Source organism: Scyliorhinus canicula, chromosome 22 (assembly GCF_902713615.1).
Source record: "Scyliorhinus canicula chromosome 22, sScyCan1.1, whole genome shotgun sequence".
Lineage (NCBI taxonomy): Eukaryota > Metazoa > Chordata > Chondrichthyes > Carcharhiniformes > Scyliorhinidae > Scyliorhinus > Scyliorhinus canicula.
The window spans coordinates 18,541,219-18,550,463 of NC_052167.1; the positions used below are offsets into that span (position 1 = coordinate 18,541,219).

The 9,245-nt window shown below is 49.1% G+C and overlaps 1 protein-coding gene across 3 annotated transcripts in view; it reads right to left on the bottom strand.

Moving 5' to 3' along the window:
- LOC119956143 (cardiac-enriched FHL2-interacting protein) overlaps positions 1–7,825 on the bottom strand; it is a 141,189-nt gene extending 133,364 nt beyond the window's left edge. Inside the window, exon 1 of one of the 3 annotated variants that reach the window (XM_038783054.1) lies at positions 7,772–7,825. The gene's annotated coding sequence lies outside the window, so the exon portion shown is untranslated. Of the gene's footprint in view, positions 1–7,693 lie in introns of all 3 variants that reach the window. The other 2 variants (XM_038783053.1, XM_038783052.1) reach the window with 2 other exon arrangements.
- Between the last annotated feature and the right edge of the window lie 1,420 nt (positions 7,826–9,245).

Genomic DNA, 9,245 nt, shown 5'->3' on the forward strand with positions numbered 1-9,245 from the left:
ACAGTGCTAACCACTGTGCTACCGTGCCGCCCATCTAGCATTTAATCCAAATATTCTGTATTATTGGTCTTGACACCCAGTACATAGTCCTCTTGAGAAAGTGCTTCTTTAGCTATCATAGAAGCATAGAATTCTTACAGTGCAGAAGAGGCCATTTGGCCCATTGAGTCTGCACCAACCCTCCTAAAGAGGACCCTACCGAGGCCTACACACTCACCCTATCCCCCCCCCCCCCCCCCCCCCCCCCCCCAACCATACCTAACCTTTTGGACACTGAGGGGAAATTTAGTCTTGCCAATCTACCTAACCTGCACATCTTTAGACTCTGGGAGGAAACCGGAGCACCTGGAAGAAACCCACGCAGACCACGGGGAGAACGTGCAGACCCCGCACAGACAGTCAACCAAAGCCGGAATTGAATGCTTCGAGCCCGGTCACTTTTGGGCTTAACGCACGGCTTATAAATATTTAACTGGTCATTCAAAATTTGAGAGAGGCATGTCAGTCTTTTCCTTCGGTTCTGGTGACCGTGCCAACTAACGGAACCAAGTGGTATCGTTGAAGGGAGGCCAACCTGTTTACGTTGAGCCTTCTGCGGGAGAATCAATCAGCGCCAACAGCAAAACACTCAGGCAAGTTTCAACCTGCTTCTATATTAAGAAAGGTGCGCCAGTCCAGTGAAAGAATTAGAATGCTAAAGTTGTGCTTCAGCAATCTCCGAGGACGAAAATCACTCGGCAACCTGTTGCCCTCTGATTTCATTCGTGAAAGATTACAGACCTCTGGAGAGATTTAGCAAGCAATTGCAGAAACCTCTTAGTAACTATTTTGTCACATTTCTGTATTTGCTGACAGCCATATTCAAGAGCCTACCTCCAGGCGACATTAACGGACAATGTTGACATTGTTTGCACATTACATTTCTCATTCTGATTGTACACGCCGTTAGTCCTGGATTCTTCCATTACATTTACCTGCAAGGAATAACTTCAGTGCAAATAACTTTCTTGTTGCTATTGCCACCTCGATCAAGATAGCTTCAAATTGGACACAGGCAGAATGCGCTTCTAAAAGCTTCAGGAGTTATGAGAAGTGTATTCAAATGCAGGTTCAATTCTAACCAAAGGAATAGGCCACAACAAAGTGTACAGCACATAGTCGGCAGCACGGTAGCATGGTGGTTAGCATAAATGCTTCACAGCTCCAGGGTTCCAGGTTCGATTCCCGGCTGGGTCACTGTCTGTGCGGAGTCTGCACGTCCTCCCCGTGTGTGCGTGGGTTTCCTCCGGGTGCTCCGGTTTCCTCCCACAGTCCAAAGAGGTGCGGGTTAGGTGGATTGGCCATGCTAAATTGCCCGTAGTGTCCTAAAAAGTAATGTTAAGGGTGGGTTGTTGGGTTACGGGTATAGGGTGGATATGTGGGTTTGAGTAGGGTGATCATTGCTCGGCACAACATCGAGGGCCGAAGGGCCTGTTCTGTGCTGTACTGTTCTATCTAACTGGGACTACCGAGCAAGCCGGTCCCAAGTCGGGCCGGCTTTTAAGGGTTTATTTCATAAACCCCAACTGATAGGCCTCCTCCCATCAGTGGGGTGCTTATATTCCACCAGCCCATTGGGGAGATCAATCGGGTCGGCCCTGTGGATCTTGTGAGGGTTATTACATCCCTTCCACTCCGCACCCCCCGAAGTCAATAGGCCCTTCTATTGTTGGTTGCAGAGGAGGTCTACTTTGTTGGTTTGCTTCCGGCTGGTCTTCCAAAAGGCCGTGGAGCTGGGCCGGGGCGTGTATAACGCGGCGGGGAGCTTATTTCCGCACTGACCATTGGGGAGGTCCTGCTAGAGGTCCATCCCTGACCATACTGTCATCCGAGAGTGTGGAGGATTCCGTCTCTGTATCTGATGCAGAGTCTTCCATCTCATATAGACCTGTGCCCTTGGAGAGTTGTGTTCCCTGGCTCACGGATGGTGGGCAACAGCGACGAGGGACTGATCCATCTGGTGGGGCTGCCTCTGGTGCAGGCTCTCTGCCTTTGAGATGATCCACTTGCTTAAGTACAGTGCGCTCTCTGGTTTTGACCGTCTAGGAGACTGGTCCTGTTTTCTACACTATAGTCCCCAGGATCCACCGAGCACTGTCCCCAAAGTTTCGGACGTATATCACATTCCATGGATTAAACCCTCTGTCCTGGAGGTCGTGTTTCTTCTCCCCCTTCCCATCAAGTTTGCGAAATGTCAAGCTCAGATGTGTTCGGAGCTGTCGGTCTATCAGTAAGTCTGCTGGCGCAACCCTGGTAGTCACATATGGCGTGGTCCGATGGTTAAACAAAAGGCGTGCCCGTTCATTTCAACTGACCCCATGGTTTGTTTTGGCATTCCGCTCTTGAAGGTGATATGTGGTGGTTCAATTGTGCTTTACCTGCATAAACTCCAGAAATTCCTCACTTGTGAAGGGGGTGTCGTTATTGTGACAAGAACGTGGATAACGTGGGTGCTGAATGATTGGCGTAGCTTCTCTATGGTGGCTTGAAAGGTGGTGGGTGTGTATACATCCATCCACTTTGAGTGGGCACCGATCAACAGCAGAAACATGGGCACCAGGATGCGCCTGGCAGAGTCGGTATGTAAACCCACCCAAGGGCTCCCATGTCACTCTCATGGATGGAGCAAGGCTGATGCCGGGAGCTTTTGATGTTCTTGGCACGACACACCAGCCTCTCAACATCTCCACCCTGGCCACCTCACTAGCTCCTGGTCAGCATCTTCATTTTGGAAACCCCCAGACGTTCACTGTGCAAGTCCTGCAGAATGGTTTTGCGGCCTTTCCTCGGGACGATCACACGGGCTCCCCGCAGGAGAATGCCGTGCTTTACACTAAACTCCTGCTGCTTGGTAGTGAATGTTCGCAGTTCTTCAGGCACTTTCCCCAATACCACCCCCCCCCCCCTCAATTTAGGACGATGTGGTGCAATTTTGCCAACGTAGGGAGCCTTTGAGTCCACACATGAATTTGTGAAGCCATGTCAGGCAACATTTCCAGAAATCTAACAGCTATGTCCGCTACTGGCTGGGAGGCGAGCGATTAGGAGTTTGAGCTGGCTAAGAACATCCATGTGCGCAATCTGAGGACTTGGGTGATACTCAAAAGTATTCATCCGCTGCCAACAGCAATGCCGACAGCTAGATCCTGGCCGAAGCTATCAGCAGTATCACTTTGTCTCCTCTGAAAGGCCGAGTAAGGGCTTGTCGCCCGTGACAATTGCAAAGTGGTGTCCACAGACATACTGATGAAGCTGTTTAATTGCAAAGGTTACAGCCAGTCCATCCTTTTTCAAGTTGGGCGTGCCTGCGCTCTGCGTCAGCTAAGGTTCCTGAAACACAGGCTACCGGCTGCTCTGTCCCATCTTCCCACCAATGGGGCACCACCCCGATGCCATATGGGGAGACATCACACATAATTATGAGCCGTTTAGACCCTGAATGATAATAGTCATCGCTTTACTTTGGCAAATGCCTCCTCTAGTGGCGCCTTCCATGCCCATTTCTGGTGCTTCTTTAAGAACACATGTAGCGATGCAAGTATGGTTGCCAGATTTGGAATAGATTTTCCATAATAGTTAACCATCCCCAGGGATGACCTTAACTCTGTCGCATTCTCTGGCCTTGGGGCTGGCTTAATAGCTCGGACTTTCATTCCAGTGGGTGCAACCCATCCTGTTGGCCTGGTATCCAGGTATATGGACTGTCTCGCCTGAAAGACGCAATTACCCCTTTTCAGGCAGACATCTACTTCCAAGAAATGGCAGAGGACATCTTCTAGGTTGTGTAGATGTTCCTTCTCAGAGGCTCCTGTAATCAACGCGTTGTTTAGGTAGACCACCACCCTGTGGAGTTCCTGAATAACGCCCTCCATAACCCGCTGGACAATTGCACAGGTGGATGATTCTCCCAAATGGGAGCCTGGTTTACTCATACAATCCACTGTGGGTGTTAATAGTTACGCATTTTCTGGACACTGTTCAATTCCAATTGGAGGTCCTTGTGGCTCACTTGCAGCTTGTCGCAAGAATGGCCTCCAATCAGCTTCACATGTTGGTCTTCCACATGGGGCATTGTGTCCGCGTCCCTGTTGACCGCCATTTTCTAGCTGGCACGCAAGCGGCTTCAGCACTGGGACCACTGGTGCTGCCCATTCCGTGAATTGGATCGGCCGAATAATCCCTAAGTTCTCCGGCCAGCTCAGCTCATCATCCACCTTCGACAGCAGGGCGTATGGATTTGGGCGGGCCCTGCGATACTTGGCTTCTGGGTCAATGTAAACTTTAGCCATGACCCCCTTAATCCTCCCGAAGCCGTCTTGGCAGATTTCCAAGTGTTATCCCAGGACCTCATACAATCCACTTGTACTCATTCTAAAGATCTGTTGCCAATCTAGGTTGAGTCTCTGCAACTAGTCGCGGCCCAGAAGACTGGGTCCGGGCCCCTGCACCACTAATCAGTCAAAGTGATTATTGTCCATGGGTAACCGGAGTCATCGTTGTCCCAATGATGGTTAATGGTTCTCCGGTATACATCGCCACCCATGTCTTAGTGTCCCTCAGGCCCAGCTGCTGGATCCCCAAACCTATTTTACTGTAAGTGTGTTGTTCAATGACCGAGACAGCAGCCTCTGTATCTATTTCCATCTATAAAGGGTGGCCGTTCACGTGGATGGTGATCTTGATGGGGGATGCTTTTGGTGCCATAATGCAACTTAGTTTCAGGCAATCATCCTTATCGGGCTGGGCTAAATGTTGAGCCCTGGCTTGGGGTGGTTGTATCACCCGACCGGGGCGACGTGTTCACTGTGAATTCTGACAAGCCCGGTCCCACGGTCCCTGCGACCACAAGCGAGCACTGCTGCGCGTCTTCTTCCTGGACCCTCAGGGCTGCGGCGCTTCATGGCCAATGGGTCTGACCATGATGTTGCTCAGGTGGTCATTGGGTCCCACAGGGAGGTGTTACTTGCCAGAATGGGGGCGGCCAATGCTATGCACATCCTAGTCCATGGAGCCCTAGAATATCCTGGACTCCCTTTTCTGAATTTTCACTTGAGAGGGATTGTTCTATGGCTCTTTTTAGATCCAACCGTCAACAATTTCCATTGGGTCACCATGTTTTTAATTTCACTTACTAGGCGATCTCACACCATCTCTGGGAGGGATGACCTGCTGTCACAATGACTGTGAAGGCATGTCAGGAATTTAGTGACCGATTCCCCCTGGGTTCACCAACCCATGTTGAAACGGTGCCTCTGCACGATTACTGATGATTTAGGGTCGTAATGGTTTGCGACAAGCTTTACAAGCTCATAAAGGTCTTCGAATCTGGTACTGCCAGATAGGAAGTAGGTAAGGAGTAGGCGTTCAGAAGTATTTCCTTTTGCCAGTCGTCTCCATCAATAGCATTGCCTGGAAGAAATATCGCATCCGTTCGGCATACTGGACCCAATTTCCCACGCCTGCCTCAAAGGCCCCGGCCTTCCAAAAGGCAGCATTTTAAAACTCTCTCCGACCTCGCTTTTGCGCAGAGGAATTAAAGTGCGGTCCGGACATCCAGAATCACAGCCGTAGCTTTTCCTCACCCTCAGTGTAAAAGCTTCAGGCGTCCCGAGAAGGTGATTCAGATGTCAGGTTATTTCTAAGCAAAACAAAAGGCCACAACACGCCGTGCAACACGTAGGTGCCAATCGGGGCTGCCAATCATGCCAGTCCCAGTCTGGGCCGGCTTTTAAGGCTTGATTTCATGAGCCCCAGTTGAAAGGCCGCCGCCCATTCGCTCATATTCCGCGAGCCCTACGTGGAGATCAATGGGGTCGTGCCCGTGAGTCTCCCGAGGGTTGTCAACAGCTCAAAAGACGTTACAAACCCAAGTATGAAAATTCAGAAAATTTTATGTAAAAGCATGAGGCAAATCAACAGGCAGGACAGGTTAACATTTCAGACAAAAACATTAATTGCACGTGAAGCACTCGGGGATGATTTTGAGGCACCGAATAAAAACAACAGTCTTTCCTTCTTCTCGAATGTGTCAGCATGCATAATAAAAAAAATTGTCTCCATTTTTAAATTTCTGACAATACGAGTAACATTTTGACTTTCCGGGAGGCCTGGTGTGGCACTGGGAGGTGTGGAGCAGGAACCGTTTGAGGTTCGATTGTTATTCTGATCTGACAGGAGACACGGGTCTGTGGTCCCTTAGTCCACCTGCCTCGGGCTTGGTCCTGTTGTTGCCAACACGAATCCGCACTCTGTTGTGTTATACTGCTTCAGATAACACAGGCTGCTACTTGATGCAGTCTTAACTAAAGGATGCTCCAGACTCTGAAATGAGTTCAACGTGTTTATTGCACTATTAACACAGTTCTCAAATGAGTTTGACTCTCTGCTAATCTAACTGTAGTAACTCAGTCTAACTGTACCAGCTTGCTCTAAGCCACGTGCTGGGGTGTGATGCTGCTGATCAACACTGTCTAACTCTCTAGATGTCTGTCTGTGGAAAGAGTCAGGGTGTGAGTGCCTCATCCCTTTTATAGTGTTTATGACATACCCCCTTGTGGTGATGCCACCTCTGAGTGTCCTGACTGCCCATTGGCTGTGTCCTATTCTGAGTGTTCATTGGTTGCATGTTTGCATGTCAGGACATACTCTTGCTTCCGGATCCCCAAAATGTGACATTCCCAGTGATGAACAGTGACCTTAATAAACCATTATCTATGACCTCATTCTAATGCTGGCCTAACCATGATCACTCAGGAGTCGCATCGAGGAATTCCATTCCCATAACCATGGCATGCTTCCAGCATTTAAACATCATAGAATTTACAGTACAGAAGGGGGCCATTCGGCCCATCGAGTCTGCACAGGCTCTTGGAACGAGCACCCAACCCAGGGCCACACCTCCACCCTCTCCCCATAACCCAGTAACCCCACCCAACGCCAAGGGCAATTTTGGACACTAAGGGCAATTTAGCATGGCCAATCCACCTAACCTGCACATCTTTGGACTGTGGGAGGAAACCGGAGCACCCGGAGGAAACCCACGCAGACACGGGGAAAACGTGCAGACTCCGCACGGCCAGTGACCCAGGCCGGGAATCGAACCTGGGACCCTGGAGCTGTGAGGCAATTGTGCTAACCGCTGTGCTACCGTGCCGCCCTCATTTCTCATTTCTTTTGTTGAGGAACCTACCATAACAGGTGTTTGGAACACATAGTTTGTGGGGTAAGAGTAGCACATTATGTACCATTTCAACCCCACGTCAGACCTCAGCCTTGCATGGACACATGATGGTTGTACGATAGTGAAGTGGCTTTGCAGTGTTTCTGCTTTTAGTATTGGCACATGTCACTCCCTGTCCATCCATATTATGTCTTAACCACGTTCAGCTGGTAGATTAACCATGGTTTAGCACTGCATAAACACTCAGGCTTTTTGCATAATTACCATATTATGCTTTTCGGACCAGTGAAGTTTTAAGAGGCAAAATAATTAAATGATTAATCACCCTTCGTGAACAAGTAATGCACTACAATATGTTTATATCAAGAAAACCGAGTACCCACCTACAGTATTTCTTCCATAAAACAGCTAGTCCTTTCTGCCTGCAACACATTACCATCAGGCTAATGCAATATTAATTTCAACGTTACCCACCTCTCTTTTTCTGTCTCCACTTCTGACATCATTGACATGCATGATGCAGCCTTAGATGCTCGCTGTTTGTAAACTGACCTGCAAAACGCTGAATGGAATTCCTCGATGCGACTCCTGAGTGATCATTAGGGCAGCGGGAGGGTTTTGTGCATCCCCTCCCTCCTGCATACCCCCCACCCCCACCTCACCTCCCCTGGTTCCGGCAAGAAGTGAATGCTTAAGTCGGCTGGAGCGGTTGACCGGAATTTGTTGCAGTCGATTAGCTAGCCCATTATTCCTCGGCAGCTCCTGTGATGCAGACAGCGTTTAGTTACGTCAACTCTGTGGGGATCGAGCTAAAAGGCTGTTGTATCATTGAGTCATGTGAAGAAAACAGGTTGTCAAGGAGTTGGGGGGGGTTAATTGGTATGCGAGGGAGTCCTGGGCAAGAGTTTCAGAGTTGACCCTGCAGAACACTGAAGTTCTGACTTCATTTCTACCAAAAGAATGTATTTTTTTCCCCCCAAATCCCCATTGTGAATTCAGTGGCTTAAAAGTGCAGTGATGCTGAAGGTTAAGTTTTGAACTGACACCTGCTTTGACTGCAGACCTGCTCCAGGTTGCCCTCTGATCAGACGAGGCAAACCTCTGCTGACAGTAATGTGCGCAGTAAGAAGTCTTACAACAGCAGGTTAAAGTCCAACAGGTTTGTTTCAAACACTAGCTGTCGGAGGAAGGAGCAGTGCGCCGAAAGCTAGAGATTTGAAACAAACATGTTGGACTTTAACCTGGTGCTGTAAGACTTCTTACTGTGCTTACAATGCCGGCATCTCCACATCGTCTCCACACATGACAGTAATGTGTCCACCTCACCCACCAACACCCCCCCCCCCCCCCCACCTGCTCGCTGACTTCCAAATGCCGATTCCATTTTCACGTTAAGAAAAAAAAGCCAACGTCCGTCAGACGTTGTGCCAGAATGGTGTGAGTTGATGCTTGAGAGGTTTAGGCTGCCCCGGATGTTTTTAAGTAGCACTTACGAGTCACAGATGCAAGTTCACTTTTCCTGTCTAATATTTAATGAAAAAAATAGTGGAAACACAGAGGTGGAGCAATGACTGGATATTGCGATTTTGCAGTTTCTGTGCAATCTCCAACCATGCAGTAGCTCAATTGCAAAGCACTCTAAAAATGACTTAATAAAATCCAGCAAACCGTCTGGGGGAGGATCTGAAATCTATGAATGGACTGAAGATAGTTTTCATCGGATTCAATGCATTTCAGTGGTTGGACCATGAAGGCCTTTGAATGAAGTCCCTTTCCAGTGCACGTTTTGCCCGAAGTTGCGTTTTCATAGAATTTACAGTGCAGAAGGAGGCCATTCAGCCCATCGAGTCTGTACCGGCTCTTGGAAAGAGCACCCTACCCAAGGTCAACACCTCCACCCTATCCCCATAACCCAGTAACCCCACCCAACACTAAGGGCAATTTTGGACACTAAGGGCAATTTATCATGGCCAATCCACCTAACCTGCACATCTTTGGACTGTGGGAGGAAACCGCAGCACCCGGA